A 9,224-nucleotide genomic window follows, 5' to 3' on the forward strand; every position below is an offset into this window, starting at 1 on the left:
TTTCACGGCTTTGTTGTGCGCTGCTCCTTTCCCCTAAGGACACAATGGTGCCACCCTTTGCTTTGCTCCACATCAGGTTTTACAATTTGCCCGGCATGTTTCAGTAACATCACCTCCTTAGGCTTCTTCAGGCCCAGTTAGACACACACCTATATCTTAGTACTGAAACTCATTAGTTTAGTTGCTTTTTGGAGTGATCCACCTTTCAAAACTTCTGTGTTTCCTGCTTACCCTCAGATCTACAATAGTAAAAAATAAAAAAAGTGATTTTATTAAACAACACATGATACAAAAAGGGGTACTCTTCTGGCTGGACATCCACACTGGTTTGCCTCTTTTACTATTTCCTTTTCATATAATGCTGCTGCCAATATCCTTTAACACTTGCATTAATTTCCTCTATGTCTCAAGAGTGCCTCCTATGGACGTCCACTCTCCTTTTACCGTGGGCATAATACTACTCAGAAAACATAGGATGAGGGTAAAACAGTGTGGCAATACTTTATTGAACCACAAAACAGGCAAATAACACATAGAATAGTCCCAGTAAAATACCCAAGATGGTGCAAAATTACAGAGTCTCACCATTCCACTGACTCGCCTGGATAAGAGCAGCTGTGACTTCAGAGCTTCCAGGGTTGACTACCCCACCTGTGGCATACACAAAGAGGAGGTAACGACAAGCTTAGAAAGCTGACAGTCCATTGAGGTGTAGGGAAGTGGACTGCAGCAGGAAGGTAAATGTAAAATGTGCCGTAAAAGTGCTTGACGTGGACTGCTGTATATGTGTGTGGGGAGACAGCTATAGACAGTAGAAGATGGTAAAATACTGAGTTTGGCCACTAGGGGGAGATCAAGAACAACAGGAAAGGGAGACGGTGCAGTACTGAAGTTTGGCCACAAGATCGAAGCGGGGAGCAGTGAGGAAGGGGCTTAACAACATCTTAAGACTATGAAACCGCAGAGTCATGGGGGGCGGAGTTACAGGAGCTCTAGAGGGGAATTCCCAGGGAGGGGAATATAAGAAGGCAGAGAGAGTTCCAGAAGGTAGCCAGTCCAGGAGGAGGAGCTCAGGAGAAGAGGAGACAGAAGGGAGAGACAGACAGAAGAGGAAGCTCCGGAAGGGACTGAGGAGCAAGACAGTCAGGGGGTGGCCCTGACAGGAGAGCCGCAGGACAAAGAAAGCCCGGGGGTACCAGACGGACTCGGACTGGGGAAGCGCTGTGGCCGTGGGCCTAATGGCAGCCACAGTGAAAGAACCACGAGAGACGTCACTATAAGAGGAAAGAGAAGAAGGTGAAAGGTACCCAGGCCTGTGCGTGGAAGTTGTCGTGCAGCTGCTGTGTGGTGCTGCAGTCATCGAGAGGATGGCCAATAAAGAGGACCTGTTGAACGCACATCAGTCTCTGTCTCAAGTCTGTTCGCCGTGGCGAAAAAAGGACCACCCCCCGGTCGGCTCACGTACCTACAGATGTACAAGGCCAGGTGACCGGAGAGTCACATCCTGGCTTTTCCAAATGTATCAGTGGGGCTCCGGTGACCAGTGGGTCCAAATCCAGACCTACCACAAACATATCCATGGTTCAGTGATGGTCAATAGAGCAGATCTGTATTCTTTCAGCCGGGGCTGTGGTCCCCTAAGCTAGCATACTGTAGAATTTCAAATCTGTGTCCCTCGTGATGGAGCTATGATGTCTTAACTGCTGTCTTGTAAGTAGTCTCTGAAATACCTCTGGTTGTTAAGGGGTTAATCCAATTTAGATGCTGTGGCATGACCTTAAAAAGGTGGTTCATGCTCGGAAACCCTCCAATGTGGCTGAATTACAACAATTCTGCAAAAATTTGTGGGACAAAATTCCTTCAGAGCCTTGTAAAAGACGCATTGCCAGTTATCACAAATGCTTGACTGCCGCTGTTGTTGCTAACGGTGGCCCAACCAGTTATTAGGTTTAGGGGGCAATCACTTTTTCAAATAAGGCCCTGTAGGGTTGGAGTTCTCTTTCCTTTAATAATAAAGAACTGCAGAAAGGAAGGATCCAGCAGAGTAGAGGGCAACTAAAATACAACTTTTTATTTCAATTCAATAAAACTTGCAAAAAAGCACATGAAGTGGGGTGTATAGCACGTCAGTTAGATCAATGCGTTTCGACTGGGAGAGTCTTTGTCGCTGGATCCTTCCTTTCTGCAGTTCAATATGTTTGCTCCAAACTTGAACCGTGCTGGACGTTAGCTGGCGGTGAGGATTCTTCGCAGTGGTGAGCTGATCTTTCCTTTGTTTAGTAATATTAATAATAAAGACCTTCATTTAAAAATTGCATTTTGTGTTTACTCATGTTATCTTTGTTTAATATTTAAATTTGTTTCATGATCTGAAACATTTCTGTGTGATAATCATGCAAAAGAATAGGAAATCAGGAAGGGGGCAAACACTTTTTCACCCAAACACACCCACACACATATATATATAGTAATATATTATATATATATATATATATATATACATACTGTATACATATACTGGATAGATAGACAGACAGACAGATAGATAGATAGATAGATAGATAGATAGATAGATAGAGTTGTGGCCAAAAGTATTGACACCCCTGCAATTCTGTCAGATAATACTCAGTTTCTTCCTGAAAATGATTGCAAACACAAATTCTTTGGTATTGTTATCTTCATTTAATTTGTCTTAAATGAAAAAACACAAAAGAGAATGAAGCAAAAAGCAAAACATTGATCATTTCGCTAATTATATCTTTTACTACTGATGCTGCATAGGCAGCCTCAATAGTAAAAAGTTGGTCACGCTTGTCAAACACTATGTTTGACGAGTGTGACCAACCTGTTAATCCGTTTTCCAAGCGATGCTACAGATCGCTTGGAAAACGCTAGTATTCTGCAAGCTGATTACGCTTGCAAAACGCTCATTTTTCGTGGGAAATACGCGGGAATTACGCATGTGGATTTCTCGCATATTTCCCACGGCAGGGAGTTGCGGAATTGCCACTGAAATTTCCGCGTCAATTCCGTAACGTTAGCACATAGCCTAAATCCACGGAAAACAAAGGCACAATCCCAAAAGTGCCTGCAGAGATCAAAGAGAAAGGGCACCTGGTGTACGGTGCAATTAAGAGGAGAACAAAGATACCCAATTCTATAGAAGTTGTTACAACCTCTTCTAATCGAGTTTTAAAATGTAAGTAAGCTAAGTTTTAATTTGTCTTTAACGTTGCTGCAAATAAGACTTCCTATGTAAGGATACTGAGATAAATACTGTATACGCAAACTGTTCCTGTTGCCTTGCTCTAACCTGTGTAGGTAATAGCAGGTACGCAGGATGCAGTAACGAGACACGAGACTGAGTTGTACTTTGGGAAGTAACTTTTATAATTTGAAGCTGCTAGGGCTATACTAAGCAACCAAACAGCAATTGTCCTCGCAGGGACTCAGTACAACCAAACACTATTAAAGAGAACACGACTAACCCGGCAAAGGCCGGTTACTATAGGGCCGCGGTATGGCCAACTACGGGTCCTTATTTCCTATAGTGTCACTTATCCGTCCTGACGTCCCTCGGCGTCTCTGATGAAGCTGCTTTGGCGTTGCAGCCGCTGGGCCCAGCTGCTGAAGATCTGGCGTAGTCTTCGGGCGCAAGAGGGGTTGGGGCACAACAGGCCATGAGTGAGTCCTTTGATGAGGTAACCCCCTGTAAAGACAGCGGGGTTCCACTCGTTAGCAGATTCAGGGGGGACTCCAGTCCCCAAGCAGGGGTGTGTCACAGTTACGAGGAGTGGCAGTTGGTGGGCCGCGTGCACGGCCTGGGGCTGTGTAAAGAGTCTCTGTTGGCGAGGAGCAGGCCCCAACTGCAGACTGCAGCAGGGTGATGGCGGCTGCGGGCGGTGATGGACAGGCCACAGCTGCGGGCTGAAGCAGAGCGGCAGCATCCGCGGGTGGCAGCGGACAGGCCACAACGGGCTGGAGCACAGCGGCAACAGCCGCGGACGACCGTGGGCAGGTCGTGATACTGGATTGGAGTGAAGCGGCAGTCTCTTGTCGGTAAGCTCGGCGCCTCTTCCCCGAAGGCCACTGTAAATCTCCCCTCTGCTGCTGATCCCCTCTCTGGTCAATGTCGCTCTGGCTCTGTCACGCCCCCACAGTCTCTTGCTCCGTGTCTGCCGTTCCACTAACTGACCTCCTTGTGCGCTCCCTGCCCCTTTTATGCTCGCCCCTCCCCTTGCTGTCCTGTCACTCTCAGCCGTCCACCTTCCTCCTCCGTTCCCCGGGTACACTTCCCTTAGGAACCTAGATGGCATGGCATTCCCCTTGATTCCGGCCCGGACACTCTGCGGGGGCCCTCCTCCCTACACTCCTCCATCCTGTATGCTCGCCAGTCCTCAGACCAGGGTCTTAGTATACTAGGGTTGGTCTGCGGAGATGTCAGTTTTTGTTGCCATATGAATTGGTCCTGTTCGTATCGTTCGGGGGGTTTTCCAGCCGTTGACCGCTCAGAGCGTCTAAGTTCGACTAGGGTGGAGTCTTCTGAGGTGGTGGACGGTGGTGGGCTAGCTGGTCCGGGCAGGCTAATTGGGTCAGTTGTGTTGTCATTGAGTGGAGAGCCCATGGATATCGTGGGGAAGTCTTCTTTGTTGTCCGGGTCCCAGGCCACTGGCAATGGTTCAGAGACCTGAAGAGTGGGTTCAGGTTGTACCGAGTCAGTGGAAGTACATGGGCGTAACATATTACGGTGCACAATGCGAGTGGGCAGTGTTCCGTCCTTCTCGAGTCGTATTTCGTATACAGGTCCTTCAGGGTTTATACTGCGTAGGACTCGGTAGGGACTCTCTTCCCAGCGTGGCTCTAATTTGTTCTGGGGGCGTTGGTCCAGTACGAGTACTCGATCTCTGATTTGGAGGTTGGGAGGTGGAGGTAGATTCCTTCCTGGGTGTTCTAAGTCTTGGAGTTTGGTATCAACAATTCGATGGAGAGTTTGCAGCCAGTGTCGGTGATTTCGTACCCATGATGATACCCCGGTCCAGGGCTGAGGCTCGTCTGGGTCCAACTCTACCTCCGTGATCCCTCTGCCTTCTCGTCAAAATAGCAGGGAGTAGGGGGTATAGCCGGTAACTCGGTGCACCTGGTTGTTATAAACCCATACTAGTTCAGGGACATATTCGGGCCTTGTCACTCTCCAGAGTATGCAACATTTGGATTAATGTCCGATTAAATCGTTCGCAGGCCCCGTTTCCCTGTGAGTGGTATGGCGTGGTCCAGGATTTGTCATTATCGTAGAGATGGTGTAGCTCCTCCATAATTTTTCCGAAAAAACATGCTCCTTGGTCAGAATGTATACGTTGAGGGCAGCCGTACACTTGTATGAAGTTTCTACAAATTGCGGAGGCGGCCGACTCCGCGGTTTGGTCTCGAGTGGGAGTGACCACAGCGAACTTGGTGAAATGGTCTACCATGATGAGGCAGTGTTCGTACTCCTGGAATGCGGGACCAATGGTCAGGTAATCCACCGTCAGAAGCTCGAAGGGCGCTGAGGTCACTATTGTTTGTACTGGGGATCGCTGTGCGGGCGGTTTGGCTAATTCGCATAGGCGGCAGGCCCGGCAAGTCTCGTCCACAATAGCATGCAAGCCTGGATGGTAAATTATCTGCTGCAACCATTGCAAGGTCTTTTGAGCTCCGAAATGAGTCCCTTTTTTGTGGGCTTCTCGAGCCAGTTCGTTGAGTTGGGCTCCGGGCGCAACTACCTGCCAAATCATCATACATGTTGTCCGTGATGTCATTTTACTATACAATATTCCCTTTCTGAAAACCAGCCTCTCCCATTGTCGTAACATCAGTGACATGTCCTGAGTCAAAGTCTGTCTTTGGGAGTCAGTGGGCAGTTTGCCAGCAGCTACCCATTGCCGGAGGAGTCCAATTTTTTCGTCTTCTTGCTGCTGTTGGATCCATTTATCATGGGATTGCTCCAGCATGCCCCTTAGGGTTTCCGAGGGGGGTACATTCTGGGTGGCAGCCGTGAGTACGGCGGCGGTAAGGACAAACGGTATCTCTTCCCCTTCCAGTTCGTCGTCCCGACTCTTTCCTGGAGTTGGATGTCGGATCCTGGAGAGGGCGTCAGCGTGTACATTTTCGGCCCCTCTTTTATAGATGTTCTTATAGTTGAATTTAGCCATCCGGGCCACCCACCTTTGTTCCACAGCCCCCAGTTCGGTGTTCTCCAAATGGGCCAGCGGGTTATTGTCGATCCGCACCACCACTTCGGAGCCCGCCAGGTACTCTGCGAACCGCTCCATCATGGCCCACACTACTGCGAGGAGCTCGAGCTTAAAGGAGCTGTAATTGTCAGGGTTGCGCTTGGAATCATGAAGTGAGCAGCTTCCATACGCGATCACTCTCTCCCGGCCGTCTTGAACTTGTGACAACACAGCCCCCAGCCCGTAGAGACTCCCATCAGTGTGCAGGATGAACGGTTGCGAGAAATCCGCATAAGCTAACACCGGGGCACCCGAAAGTGCAGCCTTAAGATCTTGGAAGGCCTCTTCTTGGGGTTGTTGCCACTGGATTTTCCATCCATTTGCCCCAGCGGGAGCCCCTTTCAGCAGGTCATGCAGGGCTCGGGCTCGACAAGCAAAATCCTTTACGAAACGACGGTAGTATCCGGCCAACCCCAGGAAGGCCCACACGTCTTTTATCGTCTCGGGGGTAGGCCATCCCTGGATGGCAGCAACCTTTTCCTGGGACAGTCTTCTGCCTTCCGCCGAGACGGTATGCCCCAAATATTTGATCTGGGTGCGAAATAGGTGGCATTTCTGAGATTTTACCTTCAGCCTGTACTTTTGCAGCCGGCCGAGTACCTGCCCCAACCGCCTCTGGTGGTCCTCAAACGTGGCAGCATAGATGATATTTTCTAGGTATATTAACATGGCCTCGAAATTGAGATCCCCCAGACACCGCTCCATCAACCGCTGAAAGGTTCCCGGGGCGTTGGCCAGTCCGAACGGCATCCGATTGAACTCAAATAGTCCCATGGGAAGTATGAACGCCGGCTTAGCCCTGTCTTCTTCTGACATGGGCACCTGCCAGTACCCAATGGCCAGGTCCAAAGTCAAAAAGTACATCGCCTTCCCCAAGGCGGACAAGGATTCTTCTATATGGGGTAGTGGGTACGAGTCTTTGATGGTACAGGCGTTCAGCTTTCGATAGTCCACGCAGAACCGTAGGGTGCCATTGTGACGAGTGTCAGCTTATTCTGAGTCATTCTTCTTAGAAAGAGTGGACCCTCTGGGCCGTGGCACCCACCCACCTAGGGCGAGCTGACCTAATGAGAACCACCCCCTTATACAGGGAGTGTCAGGGGCAAGACCAAGGGGGTGAGCCACCACGGCAGCTGGACCAGACGGCCGGCTCAGGGAAACAAGACAAGGCAAGACGAGTCGTTAATTCAAAGAAACTTCATTAAGGAAGACTTCAGGTACAACAGGTGCAAAACGTGGACACACAGAACATAAGGCAAGGTGCGTGCAAGAGCACGCTGAGGTCCAAGACTTGAGGAACTCTTCAGGGTGCAACAGGAGCAAACGTGAACACACAGAGTTCGTGGAACAGGGTGCGTGCAATGGCACGCCGAGGTCCAAGCATGGAACGTGCAGATGGTACGCGGATATCGGACTCCGAACAACAGTCCACGATCAACCAGGGCATCAGGGTCTGTAGCTCAGAGGATGATCGGCAGGATCCGGACATCCAGAAGTCAGCCAGGGTTCCATGCAAAGAAACAAGATAGAGTTAGTGACATGGTGCGTGTCAACGGACACACCAGGATCAGGTTCACAGAACAGAGACCTGCGCATGCCAAGGGGCATGCCAGGGACGGGTCAGGTTCACAGGACGGTGACCTGCGCATGCCAGGGACGGGTCAGGTTCACAGAACGGTGGCCTACGCATGCCAAGGGGCATGCCAGGGAGAGGCACAGAGTACGGTGGCATCGGAATCCAAATGCTGGCATCGACCGACAGGGTCCAGGTATCTGGCTACGGACATCAGCTCCGGACATCAGGCCGCAGTCATCTAGGTCCGGACCTCTGGCAGCGGTCGGCAGGTTATGGAATCTGGCAGGCAAACTAGGGAACAGAGAAGAGCAAAAGAGACAAAGGCTTTGTGCAAGAGTAGCACGAAAAGGCACAGTGCGAGAACCAGCGTGAGTGCAAGGAAGCACAGAGACCACGGCTGGGAGCACCGGCAGGTGGTACCGATGATGGCAGTTGCAAGCGGGCATGACTAGAGGTGGCACTGCTGCGGGGCCATGCAGCCAGACCACTATAGCACTGGACGGGGCACGGCTGGGGCACACAGGCGAGCACGGCTTGAGGCGGCACGGCTGAGGCACACCAGGTAGGCACAGGCGGCCAGGCACATGCACAGAGGCACGGAGCCACAAGGCAGGGCTAGGCAAAGGGTACAGGATAGAGCCACATGCGAGACAGCATGGCAAAGCCTAGTACGAAATGTGCAAGAGCGCACAAAACAACAGGGACAAGACAAACAACGAGGCAGAGACCTGCGCATGCGGAGAGCATGCCAGGGACAGGGACAGTCTAGCAGCGGAGCTTAGGCCGAAGCCCAGAGCCGGGCCAAGGAAGGACCTTGGGACTAGTCAGGGTACAGAGTGGAGGCCTGCACGTGTAGAGACACGCCAGGGACAGTCTTGCAGCGGAGCGAAGGCCGAAGCCCAGAACCGGGCCAAGGGAGGACCTTGGGACTAGACAGGGTACAGAGCGAGGCCTGCACGTGTAGAAACACGCCAGGGAGAGGTTCAGAGCGGAGGCCTGCACGTGTAGAGACACACCAGGGACAGAGACGAAGGCCTGCACGTGTAAGGACACGTCAGGGCAGGGTACAGAGACGGAGGCCTGCACGTGTAAGGACACGCCAGGGACAGAGACAGAGGCAGGGTACCTGAAGCCACAAAGCAGAGCGAGACATGACACGAGGACAGAAACACGGAACAGAATCAGAGCAAACAAGGACTACAAGGCAAAGCAGAGCAGGGACAAAACATGGCACGAAGGACAAACGCTAGACAAGGCACGAGACAAGAGACGGAATACGAGCATGGAGCGTGTGCAGAGATGCACAACAGAGCAGAGTGCAAGGGCACAGAATAGAGGGAGCGCCCCACAGACCAAGCAGCCATGCAGGGACACGACAC

This window comes from Dendrobates tinctorius, unplaced genomic scaffold, assembly GCF_039654945.1.
Source record: "Dendrobates tinctorius isolate UK_male_01 unplaced genomic scaffold, ASM3965494v1 ptg000029l, whole genome shotgun sequence".
NCBI lineage: Eukaryota > Metazoa > Chordata > Amphibia > Anura > Dendrobatidae > Dendrobates > Dendrobates tinctorius.